General features: G+C 44.8%; 1 long non-coding RNA gene across 1 annotated transcript; it reads right to left on the minus strand.

Annotated features, from left to right (window-relative positions):
• Window positions 1-1,883: 1,883 nt before the first annotated feature.
• On the minus strand, window positions 1,884-9,556 carry LOC142063570 (uncharacterized). Its single transcript, XR_012662810.1, has 4 exons — window positions 9,271-9,556; window positions 5,007-5,138; window positions 3,189-3,322; window positions 1,884-3,038 (listed from the first exon to the last, which is right to left on the minus strand). It is a non-coding gene; the product is annotated as an uncharacterized LOC142063570 (long non-coding RNA).
• Between the last annotated feature and the right edge of the window lie 3,367 nt (window positions 9,557-12,923).

Genomic DNA, 12,923 nt, shown 5'->3' on the forward strand with positions numbered 1-12,923 from the left:
ATTCCAGCTGCTGCAGCAGTCACTGGGGCTGGCCTCCAAAAGCAAGGTGGCCACGATCAACCTCCCCACTGCTGTCACAGTCCAGGCGTACTGGACAGGCAAATGTTAAAGCAAATGATGGAATTAGGTTATTCCCACATCTTCATCATCCATCTCACCCAACCCTGCAGCCACTACAGGAGTAGCTATCATTTACATAGAGCCTACACCTTGGCAACAATAAAAGGAAAAGCCCCATTTCTTTCTTTTATGCTTATACAAGTCACAAGTGACTCTCCAACTATATTTCAGCAACTAAATGAAAAATAAGGTTTAAACTGATTTCTGATAGCAATAGGATTACAGTTGAAACACTGAGAGAACTATGTAAACATTACTGGTAGTATCTGTAAATCCGAGTGCTCTATAAGTCAATCTTCGCTCAGATGTGCTCAGTTTAGTTGCAGTTAAGACGAACTCAACATCACAGTCTTGTCAGACACATAGACTTGAGCGTACCCAGCCCCCGGAGCTGGAAGACACGGATGGGGAGCAGAAAGGACCCCCCATGATCCAAGGAGAAATGGTTAGTGACCTGCTACAGCACCTGGACACACACAACGATGGAGCTGGATGGGATCCACCTGAGGGCACGGAGGAAGCTGGCCCCTCGGGACAAGAAGGGCCTTGAGGGGCTGGAGCGTGTCCAGAGAAGGGCAGCGGGGCTGGGGCAGGGTCTGGAGCACAAGTGTGCTGGGGGGCGGCTGGGGGAGCTGGGGGGGTTTAGCCTGGAGAAGAGGGGGCTGAGGGGAGCCCTTCTCGCTCTCTGCAGCTGCCTGAGAGGGGCTGGAGTGAGGGGGGGGCTGGTCTCTGCTCCCAAGTCACCAGTGACAGGGCGAGAGGGAACGGCCTCAAGCTGCATCAGGGGAGGGTTTAGGCTGGAGATTGGGAAATATTACTTCACTCAAAGGGTTGCCAAACATTGGCACAGGCTGCTGAGGGCAGCGGTTGAGTCACCACCCCTGGAGGTATTTAAAAGCTGTGTAGATGCGGTGCTGAGGGACATGGTTTAGTGGTGAACTGGCAGTGTTAGGTTTATGGTTGGGCTTGATGTTCTTAAAGGTCTTTTCCAACCTCTACGACTCTGTGTGTATTCTGTGTTCTGCGTGTACTGGATTTGCACACGTGTAGCCGAAGCCTAATGTTGGTCCCCCATCTCTCAGCATTTCTGAAGTGTACGGGCGTACAGTCACCAACAGAGACGGTCAAAGGCCTTCAGAAGGCGCATTTGACAGACAGTTGTGGTCCTATAAAAGAGAAATTTTCTCCCCTTGCCTAAATAGTTTTCGCTGTGGGAATAAAAAGGCCTTTTCGTATTTTAGAATTTCTTGGAAAAGCTTAAACTGTTCTTAATTCATAGGATTTTGGGTTTTTTTCAGAAAAGTATATAATCAAAACCTCTGAAACAAGCATATATTATTAGTTTAAGAATAATATCTGATTTTTAATCCTTTGTTCGACTACCTAGAGAGCAGACCAGCTTAAGGCCTCTCACTCCACATAACTAACACGTGGAGCACTAGAGAGGCAGCTCATTTGCTCTTTGCTGAAAAATATCATGTCGGCTTGGGTAAAATGGTGCAGTCAGCAACGTTCCTGCTGGGTCATTTGACCTAACTGATATTTAGGTGTAAACAACAGGGTGCTCCAGTTTGCGGGAGAAGGTTACCGCTGGATTCTCCTTTCTGTGGCCGTCCAGCCGCCGTGAGGAGACGCCAGCGCTGGGCAGCACCCGCATGCGCTGGCTGCCAAACGCAGCCGGTGGTTTGCTGAGAGGCTTGGCAGCAGCTGCAGTCCTGCCATTAGGCTTTCCAAATGGCAATGAGTTTATTCTGGGCAGGAGAAGAGCAATCTGCATGCTTTATTTATTCTTTTCAGAGCTGTCAAAAGATCATTCCTTTAGAAGGGGCGTGAGGGTTCAAATCCTTGCACGGGAAGTTAATCTTCAATATGAAAGAAAATGCAGGATTAGTTAGTAAGAAATTCTGCTAATAGATTAAAAGACTCCCAATCTTTTAAGGTTATTTATTAGTAATTTATTAATACAGTTAGAACAAAAACGACTGTTGTTTTCAGAATTCATTTTTCAGGCTGCAGACTTATACCAGATGACACTCGGGCTCCGGCTCTTTGGGAATACACATCAAACCCTGGTTCATAATTTATGTAATGACATATACTTGGACACTGATTAGCTACTTTATCAGCCCTGTAATAAAGGAAGCATAACCCCTAGTTTATCATTCATTTATCTGAAGTCATTTTGAATAATATCACAAGATTGTAATGTAATCATTATGCTGTACAGCATGTGTGGGCCAGTACACTACACTGTCAGTGTCAGAGGACTGTCATAGTTCATACTACTTAATTTGCTCACTTCTTACACATTTATGAAATTGGAGTCAACAGTCTGGTGGAGCAGTAATATTCCGGGCAAAAGACTTACACAAATTGTTAATAGGGCGTTCAACGGGAGTGTGAGGAAGCATGAGACGGGAGGAAAACAAGTTTCCTGGTGGAATGAACGGGTGGCCAAGGAGCGGGATGAATTTCCCTTGGCGTCCTCCATCCAAAGTACCCGCACGCTTTGCTGATGCTTTCTCCGGGTGTGAGAATGAAGTTTGCCTTTAGGCTGACTAAAAGGCCTCTGCAAGGCAACGAGGTTTCTTCATTGTAAAGCTGTGAGATTTCCTGAATAAACCGTGTTGCTCGTAGTGAGGCCTACAGGCAGAAGAAACACCGGCGTCTCGCATCTTGGCGGCTCTGGAGAGGGCAGAAGGCAAAGGCCGCACGAGGAGATCTTGCAGACTGAAGCACAGCCTTGTCTTTCTTCCCGGGGCTGCTCGTGGGTTTAGAACCAGCTTTCACGATATTTGATATTTGTATTCGGAGTTTTTGGGAATGGTGTTAATTCAGGGTTTCAGCTTTCACTTTCAGAAAAAGCTTCTGGCCTTTGTGGGTTAGGAGACCGCTTCGGAAACAGGAGCTGGCAGCGTCTGAAGGAATCAGAAAAAAATCACTGTGTTCATATATACTAAAATACGTTTATGCCGGTCTCGTGGAATTCAGTGCCCAGCTTTCCATTTTTCTGCGTATCTGAGGTGCACGAGAACTGTAAGCTTACAGCAAACCCTGGCAAGCCTTACCCAGATCAGGAGGCAGAAGCGAACCACCACCAGCAAAGCCGGCTCCGTAGCTGCGCGTCGCCTGGCCCCGCCGGGCTGCGACCTCCATCGCTGCCCTCTCAAACCTGAATTTCATGGAACCGGCCTGATCCCCGCTGTTGGTATCCCGCGGCAGGGCGCGAGGTAACAACGTAAGGGAAGAGGAGGACAAACAGCAGGTTAGCTCCCAGGGATGAAAAATTGAGGATTTGGGGGGATTTTTCCTGCAGCTGGCCAGGGGCAGGCGAAGGGGGGCCCCGGCGCTCCCCGGATGGTGCCGTCGCGGACCCCCAGCCCTGACAGATGAGTGGGGCTGATGGATAGAAAAGCCGGTGACAAGTGGCACTGAGATAATGATTGCTGGGCAGTAGGAGCCATTAGGGTGTCATGGAAAAAACCCAAGATTAATGAACAGCCCAAGTTGGATAAGTAATGAAAAAAAGGGAAGGAATGGAAAGAGTAGCATAATGTTTATTTTAAGATAGTTAATCAAAAGAAGCAAATAATTAAAGCTGCAGTTATTTCCTGACATCAGTTTAATGAAATTATAACTGCAAAAAATAAAGTAGAAATAAAACATAGCGCTGAGCATCAGCCTCCCAGTGGAAAGAGTGGAAGCGCCCCTCCAGCCAGCCCCGGCAGAGCTATCGGATGGATGACGTGAAATGGCTTTTCCTTCTGTGACTGCCAAACAGATCCGCATGCCATGCTTTAGAGCACTACTGTTCACCCGTCAAATATAAATAATTGCTTCACGAATAAAGATTAAATGTTTACTGTAAAAACAATTAAATTTGTTTCTAGTACTTTTTAATGTAAGACAGTAAAAGCAAATGATTTAATCATCAATCTTGCCTCCAACAGTTATTCACCAGAAATGCAATTCTATTTAAAATTTTATTTCTATTAGAATAAAAACGCATTCCACAGCACCACATTTCTCCACAGATTTCTTGGCAATCAGAAACTCTTCAATAAATTTTGGCACTTGAGTTCAAAGTTGATGCAAAAAGAGATGATTCTCAGCACAGAGAGCAGCAAATGGTCTTTGAATACCGAAGCGGGGACGGGGTCGGGGGGAGCGGTGGGATGACCAGGGCCTCCCAGGGCACTACCACGCCGTAATTCCTGCGGCGATCACACTGCGAGCACCAGCTTTGTTACTATCATCAGGTGCGTGATGGAGATCAAAGGGCATTAAATGACTGTGATTGCGCCAAACCTGGTCTGAAGCAGGTGATGTAAGAAAATAAAAGGAGCGTGCGATGTCCTGCGCAGCCGGAACAGCTATTTAACCGCATGCAAAAACAGGAATAAATGTGAAATAGGGGTTGTCAGCTGAGAACCACATGGTATGTAAAACAAGCCAGGTCCCCTCTGAAAGACTGAAAATTTAAATATGAATGAAATCTATGAAATTCTGCTTCGTAACAAAAAAAAAAAGTCTTAACATTGCAAGAAACAATTCGCACCTACAGCAGATTTTATTACGTTCTGAAAATAACTAATGTGTCAAGTAACAATGAGCAAAAGACAAAAGCGGCAATATGTGCAAAGCTGTCATAATCTCATTCAAAATGTTGCAAAAAAACCACGTCACTACAATTGAAACTGAAATACGCTTAAATTATAATGCAATGTGGAGGGGTCTGCAAAATTCAAAGCAGAAAAGGAAGCCAAAATTGGGATTAAAAAAAATATTCCGTTCTGATTTATGCAATGTTTTACACCATTGTAATGTTTTTCTTCCTAAGATAAAAGTCATTGAAAATTCTTGCTATAGAAATGAGTTAACAATACCTGGTGCCACTCCTGCACTTCTGGCGTCAACAACTACTTCACTTAAAATATTATATGAAGTGAACTTTTCACAACCTGCGACCAATCCGAGTGCTTAACCGAAGAAGAGTTCAGCTTTTCTTCAAAGGGCATCTATTCCCTCAAGATACAAAAATAAAGCAGAAAAACACATTCTGGATGGTTAAAAAGTTCAAAGGCCTGTTCAAACACAGTTAAATAAAATTGAAAATCTTTTGAATATTTCTGTATCGGACATTTTCATTATATTACTCTTGAAGCACTTAAATAAGTCTTTTTTTTCCTGTGGATACTCACAAAAAGAAATTTTTCAAGCATTTATCCATGACCATATTTGCTGCATTGCAAAATAAATAATGCGATATGTGATGTAACTGTAGAAAGATGCAGAATTTATAAGATGTGATCTAGGCAAGGAACAGATATTAGACCACATAGTTTCAACATTTTTTTCCAAAGGTCTTTTAAAATGTTGTCAATACTGTCTTCTTGAGAGATGTAAGTGCTACAAAGTACATCTGCCTTCAGATTGTACCTTCGCCACCTTTACCGTTAAAATGCAGGTAAAATCTGAGTAATAATTTATGTCGCACCTCCCACCCGCACACCTTACGCTGTGATAGAGAGCGAATTGTCGTTGCCTAGCCTTGGATGGAGAGCTCTTGGAAGAAACCACCGGCTGCATTCAGGCACCTACAGCACCTCCAGCTGGTGCCCAGGGCGGTGCAGGACAGTCACCCCGCAGCTTTCCCTCCCCAGTAGCGAGCATCGCCTTTGCGAAAGGATCGGCACCTCCTAATCCTTTCCTGAGCACAGCCCCTCCCTGGGCTCTGATTCCTTTTCCTTCTCCCCCATGTATTCTACCACCTTTCAGATTTAATACTGAATTTTTATTTATCATTTTCACCGGGGTCGAGCACCCGTGTTTTCAAACAGAATATAAAACAGATGTGAAATAATTATGATACAGCGTTCTTTCATGGGACTGAAGGCACATTCCTGGCACCTATTATTGTAATTTTGCTCCCTTCTGAGGCCATCTTTTAATTTCAGAGTATTCTGTTCTTTCTGAAACTGCAACAAACGGTGAAAAAAAGTACACTTGAATTTTCTCTAGGATCTGTTCATGTGCATTTGTCACTCGGAGGGGAAGGAGGTCGTACCTGCTTTACTAATATCCAGGTGTGCAGCACTAAAGGTAACTGCTTGAGAGGGGCTGGGGTGAGGGGGGGGGTCGGTCTCTGCTCCCAAGTCACCAGTGACAGGATGAGAGGGAACGGCCTCAAGCTGCGTCAGGGCAGGTTTAGATCAGATATTAGGAACAATGTCTTCCCTGCCGGAGCGGTCAGGCCCTGGCACAGGCTGCCCAGAGAGGTGGGGGAGTCACCGTCCCTGGGGGGGGTTCAAAAAACATGCAGACGTGTCACTTCAGGGCATGGTTTAGGAGGCCTGGGGGTGTTGGGTTGGCGGTTGGACTTGATGATCCTAGAGGTCTTTTCCAACCTTAATGATCCTGTGATTCTAAGAAAGCATTAAACGCACGATGCAAACCTTGAGTCAGCTCCCAGAGCCTGGGTGAATACTTCTTCCAGTTTCAGCTACACACCTGAAATCCTTGCAGTCCAGAAAAGGCAGCCAAGTTTTGTTCATGGTGTGGTGAAGCCTGTAAGCCCCAGCCTAGCTGGGAAAAACACTTGCTGGTTTTCAAAAAGGAGGAAGGTGTAAATTGCAACCATTAAAAACATAGACTTTGCTTGCAATTAGTCTTTACGGGGATGCAGTCAAGTCCTCAGGATTTTAATTACTGTAAAGTCAAATCTTCTTTTATGAAGGATGCCAGCTGTACTGGGTTTTGCTAAGAGTTACACTCTTCAGCTCCTGCTAATTACAAAAATACACCAACTATACCAAAACTTCCATCTAATTCCCAAATCTCACCAAAACTACTTCTGCAAAATCATTTCCATGTACCTTTTTTATCTGAAACTCTGTCTTTGCCCTGCATCCCCCCACCCACCCCGGTGCTGCCACAAGCCACCTCTGCCCTCCGCTGAGCCTTGGGCGACCTGCGGACACAGGGGTGGCTCCGTCCCAGCACGGGGTGGGGAAAGGAAGGTGGGACAGACTCGGGCGCCTGAGCTGGGACAGCATCCCCCACCCGGCAGCTGCCTCCCAGCAGCCAACGCGTGGCACTGGGATGGCTGCTGCACCCCCCCTCTGCTCCCCAAACCGCCTCCTGTGTGATGTTCCCAAGGGCCCAGCCTTGATGCTGCCTCAGAAAGGTGTCCCAAGGGCAGACCCGGCACAAAGCCAAAGCTGGCACTCGAAGCGTTCGGGATAACAACGCCTACCCCGAACTTGTCCCATAGGGCAGAATCCGGCACTCAGCTCCACTGATGTCAGCGAAAGCTGTCGCCCGGTCCTAAACTACACAGACCTGCCTCTGGCAGGGGCAGCTCATCCAAACAGTCCCCTAATTATATATTTTGCTGATAAACCTATTTTTGGTAATGTGATGAGATCTATTTTAATTAAAAATAACACCAAAACTTTGACGACGTGATGAGACCTATTTTCATTCTAAAAACAGATCTCATCATTTATGTCCATATAAATTAGAGTTTTCATAGGATTCTGATACAAATTGTTGGTCACCAGATATAACCACCTCTCCTAGTAGCTTTATTTTTCAGTAGCTGTTCAAGTGGTAAAAAAAAAATAGCCTTACTCTGTTGACTTTAATTTACAGTTGCTCATTTACCTTAAGTGACATCCATAATGCCTCTTGCACTGAGCTTGATGTGCTCTTACTTAAAGTGCTGAAAGCAGGGAATAGGTTGTGGAAGTGGACATGGTAGCACTGCAGAAGAGCTAATAATTAAGGTTAGAGGCAGAACCAGTTAGTTATATACCGTTAGCGTTTTTAACACATGATCTATATAGCGCTGCAGTCGCCGACCCAGAAAAGAGCTCGATTACGACAGCACCCTATTAGCTAAGTGTGTGCTGACTCACCTGCTAGTGCTCCTCTGAAACTGAAAGCTTTCTCCAAAGCCAAAAGAGGATCATAGTTATTCTGCAGCCTGAATTACAGACAACTTTATTCTACCTCTACTAGTGGAATGCAAAAAATGCTTACTTTGTGCTACATCTATCACATAATTAATCCCAATATTGCTACGTGAAATCTCATGTGTGATAATATTTTCCAGAAATGTTATGTTACAAAAAGGTCAAATATCATATAATTTTTCTGCTGGATCCTCCTTCGAGCCGTGTTTACCCTAAGATATTAGGTTCCAGAAGGTAAACGGAACAATAGCATTTGATAGTCCACTGAATACAGGTTGATTAAATGACAGGCACGCACCTGCCGCGCAGCTGCAGCCGCAGGTTTCGCAGGAGGTAGCGCGGAGCCACGGCACGGCCGCGTGTGTTCCTGCAGCCGAGGCGCCCGCGTCAGCCGGACACCCCGCCGCTTGAGCCCAAATGCCCACCTTCCCACCAAAGCCAGCCTCTCTGCTAACACCTCTGCCTTTCCAGGAGCTTCGCGTCCATTCGGAGATACGGCTCCTCTACCAGCCACGCGGCCTTCCTCAGAGGGGGCTCTAAACGTACATGCTAAACCCTAACATCTGCACGTTATGGAGACAATAATCTTGTGCCTCTATTATGGTGTATAGATATCTGAGAGCTGCTTCCCAGCAGATCGAGCCCCAAGGGTGGGACAGTGTCACTGTACATTTTGCTCATCTCTTTTTTTCTGATCCTTGTGTCTCGGCAGTCCTGAGCCTCACCCTCATTTTGGTCTGGGATCTGCATTTCCAAGTAGAGGCTCAGCATTGGAGTACCAGAGGAGGAAAATATGCTTAAGAGATGTCACACTCTGATTCTCATCTTTAATTCAATAGTTAAAACTAAAACACCGGGCTGCATAATGCCTGCATTTCTTTCCTGTTAAAAAAAAGGAAAAAAAAAAAACACCAAACCAAAACAAAACCCCAAACCCAAACCCCCTGTTTCACTGAGGTCTTCTCCAAGTAAAAGCCAAAGTCAAGAAGGGATGACAAAGAACCTTATCTAAATTACTCCATTTCCCCCTCTCACCAACCTGCTCTCCCCATGAGAACAGAGGTGCAGAGTAATTCCTTTCACTGGGAACCTTCAGACGATGGGCTCGATTAACCCTTCCCACTCGCCCCACTGTGAAAACAATAAATAAAACATGCTGAACCAGAACCATCACCTGAACGTCCTGCCGATACACCTCCTTGACTTCACCTATGGATGGATATGTCATTAACAGGACCTGCTGTATTATTTGTGAACATCGTATGTCACTCACAGGAAAGCTAAGGCTTGCAGCAGGTTGGGCAGCGATTCCTGCCTCCACCCGAGCCAGGGAAACGCATCGTGAAAGACGACGGACGGAGCCGCCAGCGTCCGCAGCCGCTTCAGCCTGCGCGGGGGCACGCTCCCTCCTCCGGGAAGGGGGACCCTTCGGGGTCCGCCCAGGTGTTGCGCTCTGCTCTGACGACTGAGCAAAACAAGCTCCTGTTTATTCTTTCTCCTATGGATCTGATCCAAACCTACCGGGAGCGCGCTCAACTCTTGTGGCCGTTCGCCCGGGCGCTGCAAGTCAGCGACAGGCAGGGTCTAAAATAAAACCCTACCTTGCTTATGCGTAAAGATTAAAGTCCTGTCGAACCATGAGAAAGTGTCCCTTTCGTTTCAGTATTGATTAGTCTTTACTGAGCATACACAGTTCTGCTCACTCTGGCTTTGGCGGGGGGGGGTGTGTGTGTGTTTTGTTTAGTTTTTGCTTCTTTCATGATTTCAAGTGCCTTTGACGGTAATTTTCACTTTGCTTAACTCAATCAGCTAATGACAGAATCCAAACTGAGACGCTGAGTCCTTAAAAAGAACCTGTGTTTTTTCTATTCTTTAAAAAGTACTACTGCCCGTATTTACTCTGAACCATCTGTTACACGTCTAATTAAAATATATTTGTAATGAGCTTATTAGTGCACAGAATATGTCCTGAACAGGATGTCAGTCAAGAACCGATTGTTTCGGTAGATAAGACACCTTAAACTCCTATTAGTTTAACAAAATAACGCATTGGTATTTTCATCCTGTATAAAAGCAAATTCAGAGAGGGCAGGCATTCACATACTTTTTGTAATAATTTCCTCTTCAAATATGTTGCTGTTCCTTTCTAATATAGAGTCAGATGGCCTCTCATAATTGCAGTATCAAATCTTTGCCTCAGTTTTCAACTGCAGGTGATTTCAAATGATTAAAGATGCACAACAGGGAATAAACAAAAATGCTTACATGCAATTATTTTTAATTAGTATTTGGCTATAAAGTGTGTGCCTTCATAAAAAAGTCTGTTATTCACATAAACATCTGTTACCATACACACAAGGAAACACACTGTAAGTCTGTCATCACATCACCAAAACAGAAAATACTAAGGAAGGCTGGACAGGAAAGCCAACACTTTTGAGTTTTTAAACAAAAGATATAAGCATAACTGCCAAAACAGACACTGCACCACACCTTTCAATTAGCGTAGCTCACAATCAAAGGAAGAGCTATTACCAATGGAATTATACTTGAAAATGTTAAAATAGATGGAATTATTCTTTGAAAACAATGGAATCTGTAAGCACAAGACGATTTCAAACTCTTTACTAATTTTGCACCAGCGAACATAATCAAAACGCTTCCTGTTTGCACAGTATCTCTGGGTACTCTTCTGACAACTTTGTTAAATCTTATTTTTGTTCATTATTTAAGCCCTCTCTCAAAAAAAAAAAACCAACCCTCTGCTGTGGCGTTAGCACATAAATAACCCTGCAGTGTTCAGTTCTGGCCTCATTTTACAGAAACCGACTCAGGGACGTTGACATATTTTAAAGTAAGTAAGAGAGATATACAGAGTGATATAAATTAATACCACAATAATTGATAGGTGGAGATAAGGTTGCTCTGCGGAATACTGAGAATGAAATGAAGAGGAGGTGTGAGAGTACCTTGCACATGAATTACTGAATCGGTGGGAATTGCTGAGCTCTGCTGCGAGGAAGCTCTTGGAAATGCCTTGCTGCCGTAAGACCAAACTTAACACGTTGCTTCCACCAACAGAGGAGTCTGCAGCATTAACCACGCAATTTAAGAGCCCAAATAACACAGCTCAATTTGCATGAAAATAAAATCAATTGTTTAATTAAAAAGCACACATGACGGTACCCGCCAGTTGTGCCTAGGCGTTATCTATATTCGGTTCTGAGGTGGAAGAAATCACTGCACCTCAATTGTGGCTCTGCTGGGACCAATAACTAATGATTACGGCAAAGCCAACCTGGGGGTGCTGATCATCCGAAACATGGACGGAGACACCACATGTAATCCTGACCCAGCACCTTGACCCATTAACTGTGCGCACAAATCTTTCTGCATATCCTGAGAGAGCTCATGTGTCTTAAAATTCTTCCTTCACGAGCTGTTAATGAATGTCCTCTGGGTCTGGCTTCCTAGTCAAACCGGCACGTCTTGGCCCAGAGAGAAGTCAAAAGTACCCTCAGAGTTTATAATGGCAAAGATGACCCTCTGCTAGAAAGCAGATGCGAATCTTTTCCAGCTCCCTTTGATTTACAAGCCTTCTCTTGCATATCAGCATTTCATATATCTTCCAAAGTGTCAGAAATATGAAAGTCATACATTACGTGCAAAGAATGGCCCGGTTCATTACTATCATTTTATTTATTTAACAAATACGGTATTTAATCAGAAGAAACTGACAGCCACAATTGTTTATTGCAATCATACAACACAACAATAAATAAACATTGCACATTAAGTAGTAGGTAGAAGGATAACTGAAAACATCCCATATAAAAAATTCTTCGTAAGAATTCCTCACTAACGGACAGTATTTGTAAATCTATTGACAAAGAGCTCCGAAAAGATGGAGCCGTAAATAAAGCACGTGAGACCAGACAAGGTAGGTTTTGCTTTCAGACAAGGAAATTAATTTCTGGGTTGACTCCAGAACAGAACGACGCTACTTCCAGTCGGCTTTGAACTAACACAATAACATATGACAAGCTGACTCGTAAATAACAAAAGCCACATGAAAGTCTGATTTGCCTTTTAGTGATAACCAATTTTCCATATCATAAAATGCCAATCACCACTTCTCGGTTCACGTCCATGACACGGGGCGAGGTACATCGCAGCCAACCCTCACCAGCCTCCACTTCACCCGCGGGAGCAGGGCCCCCTCCCCAGAGAAGCTGGGCCTTGTTATGGTTTATAGTCCTCAACTTTTTCCTTCTTTTCCTTAAGTGACGTTCTGTTCTCAGCTTTGTGTGTCCTGGCAATCGCAAAAAAAGCAAAGGAAATGTATCTCCATTTCAAAAGCTTCAGTTTTCACGTCTCCCTGCCCTGCTTCCTCCAAGCACAAGGCAAGCAGGTTTAGCTTTAAGACACTTCATAACTTCAGTGAGAGTTTTGCAAGAGTTAGTGGAGGGGGTGTCTCAATAACTGTGACAGATGGCTGGGCCTGAGAGAAGAAATAACCATTTTCCTCCTGAAATTTGCTGCAGTGCCATAGCAGGGAGATGCTACCCTTCATCGCATAGGACTCCCCAGGTTGGGAATAAAGTCAGCACTTTTCTTTATTTCTCTGCTCATTCGCTCATCCCTCTGGTTTACAAGCACCTATCATCCAGCTTTGAACATTAACATTGAGGGAAAAAGTTTTAACTCCTCGTCCCTTTAGACAAGGCAAACTCCGAAGGAAAAGATAAACAGCTCGATCCCGGCAGCGCCTGGCCGGGGGGTGGCAGGACCTGTGCCCGCAAGCGTCGCCTGGGGACGGCCGGGACC

This window comes from Phalacrocorax aristotelis, chromosome 12 (genome assembly GCF_949628215.1).
Source record: "Phalacrocorax aristotelis chromosome 12, bGulAri2.1, whole genome shotgun sequence".
In the NCBI taxonomy this organism is placed as follows: Eukaryota; Metazoa; Chordata; class Aves; order Suliformes; family Phalacrocoracidae; genus Phalacrocorax; species Phalacrocorax aristotelis.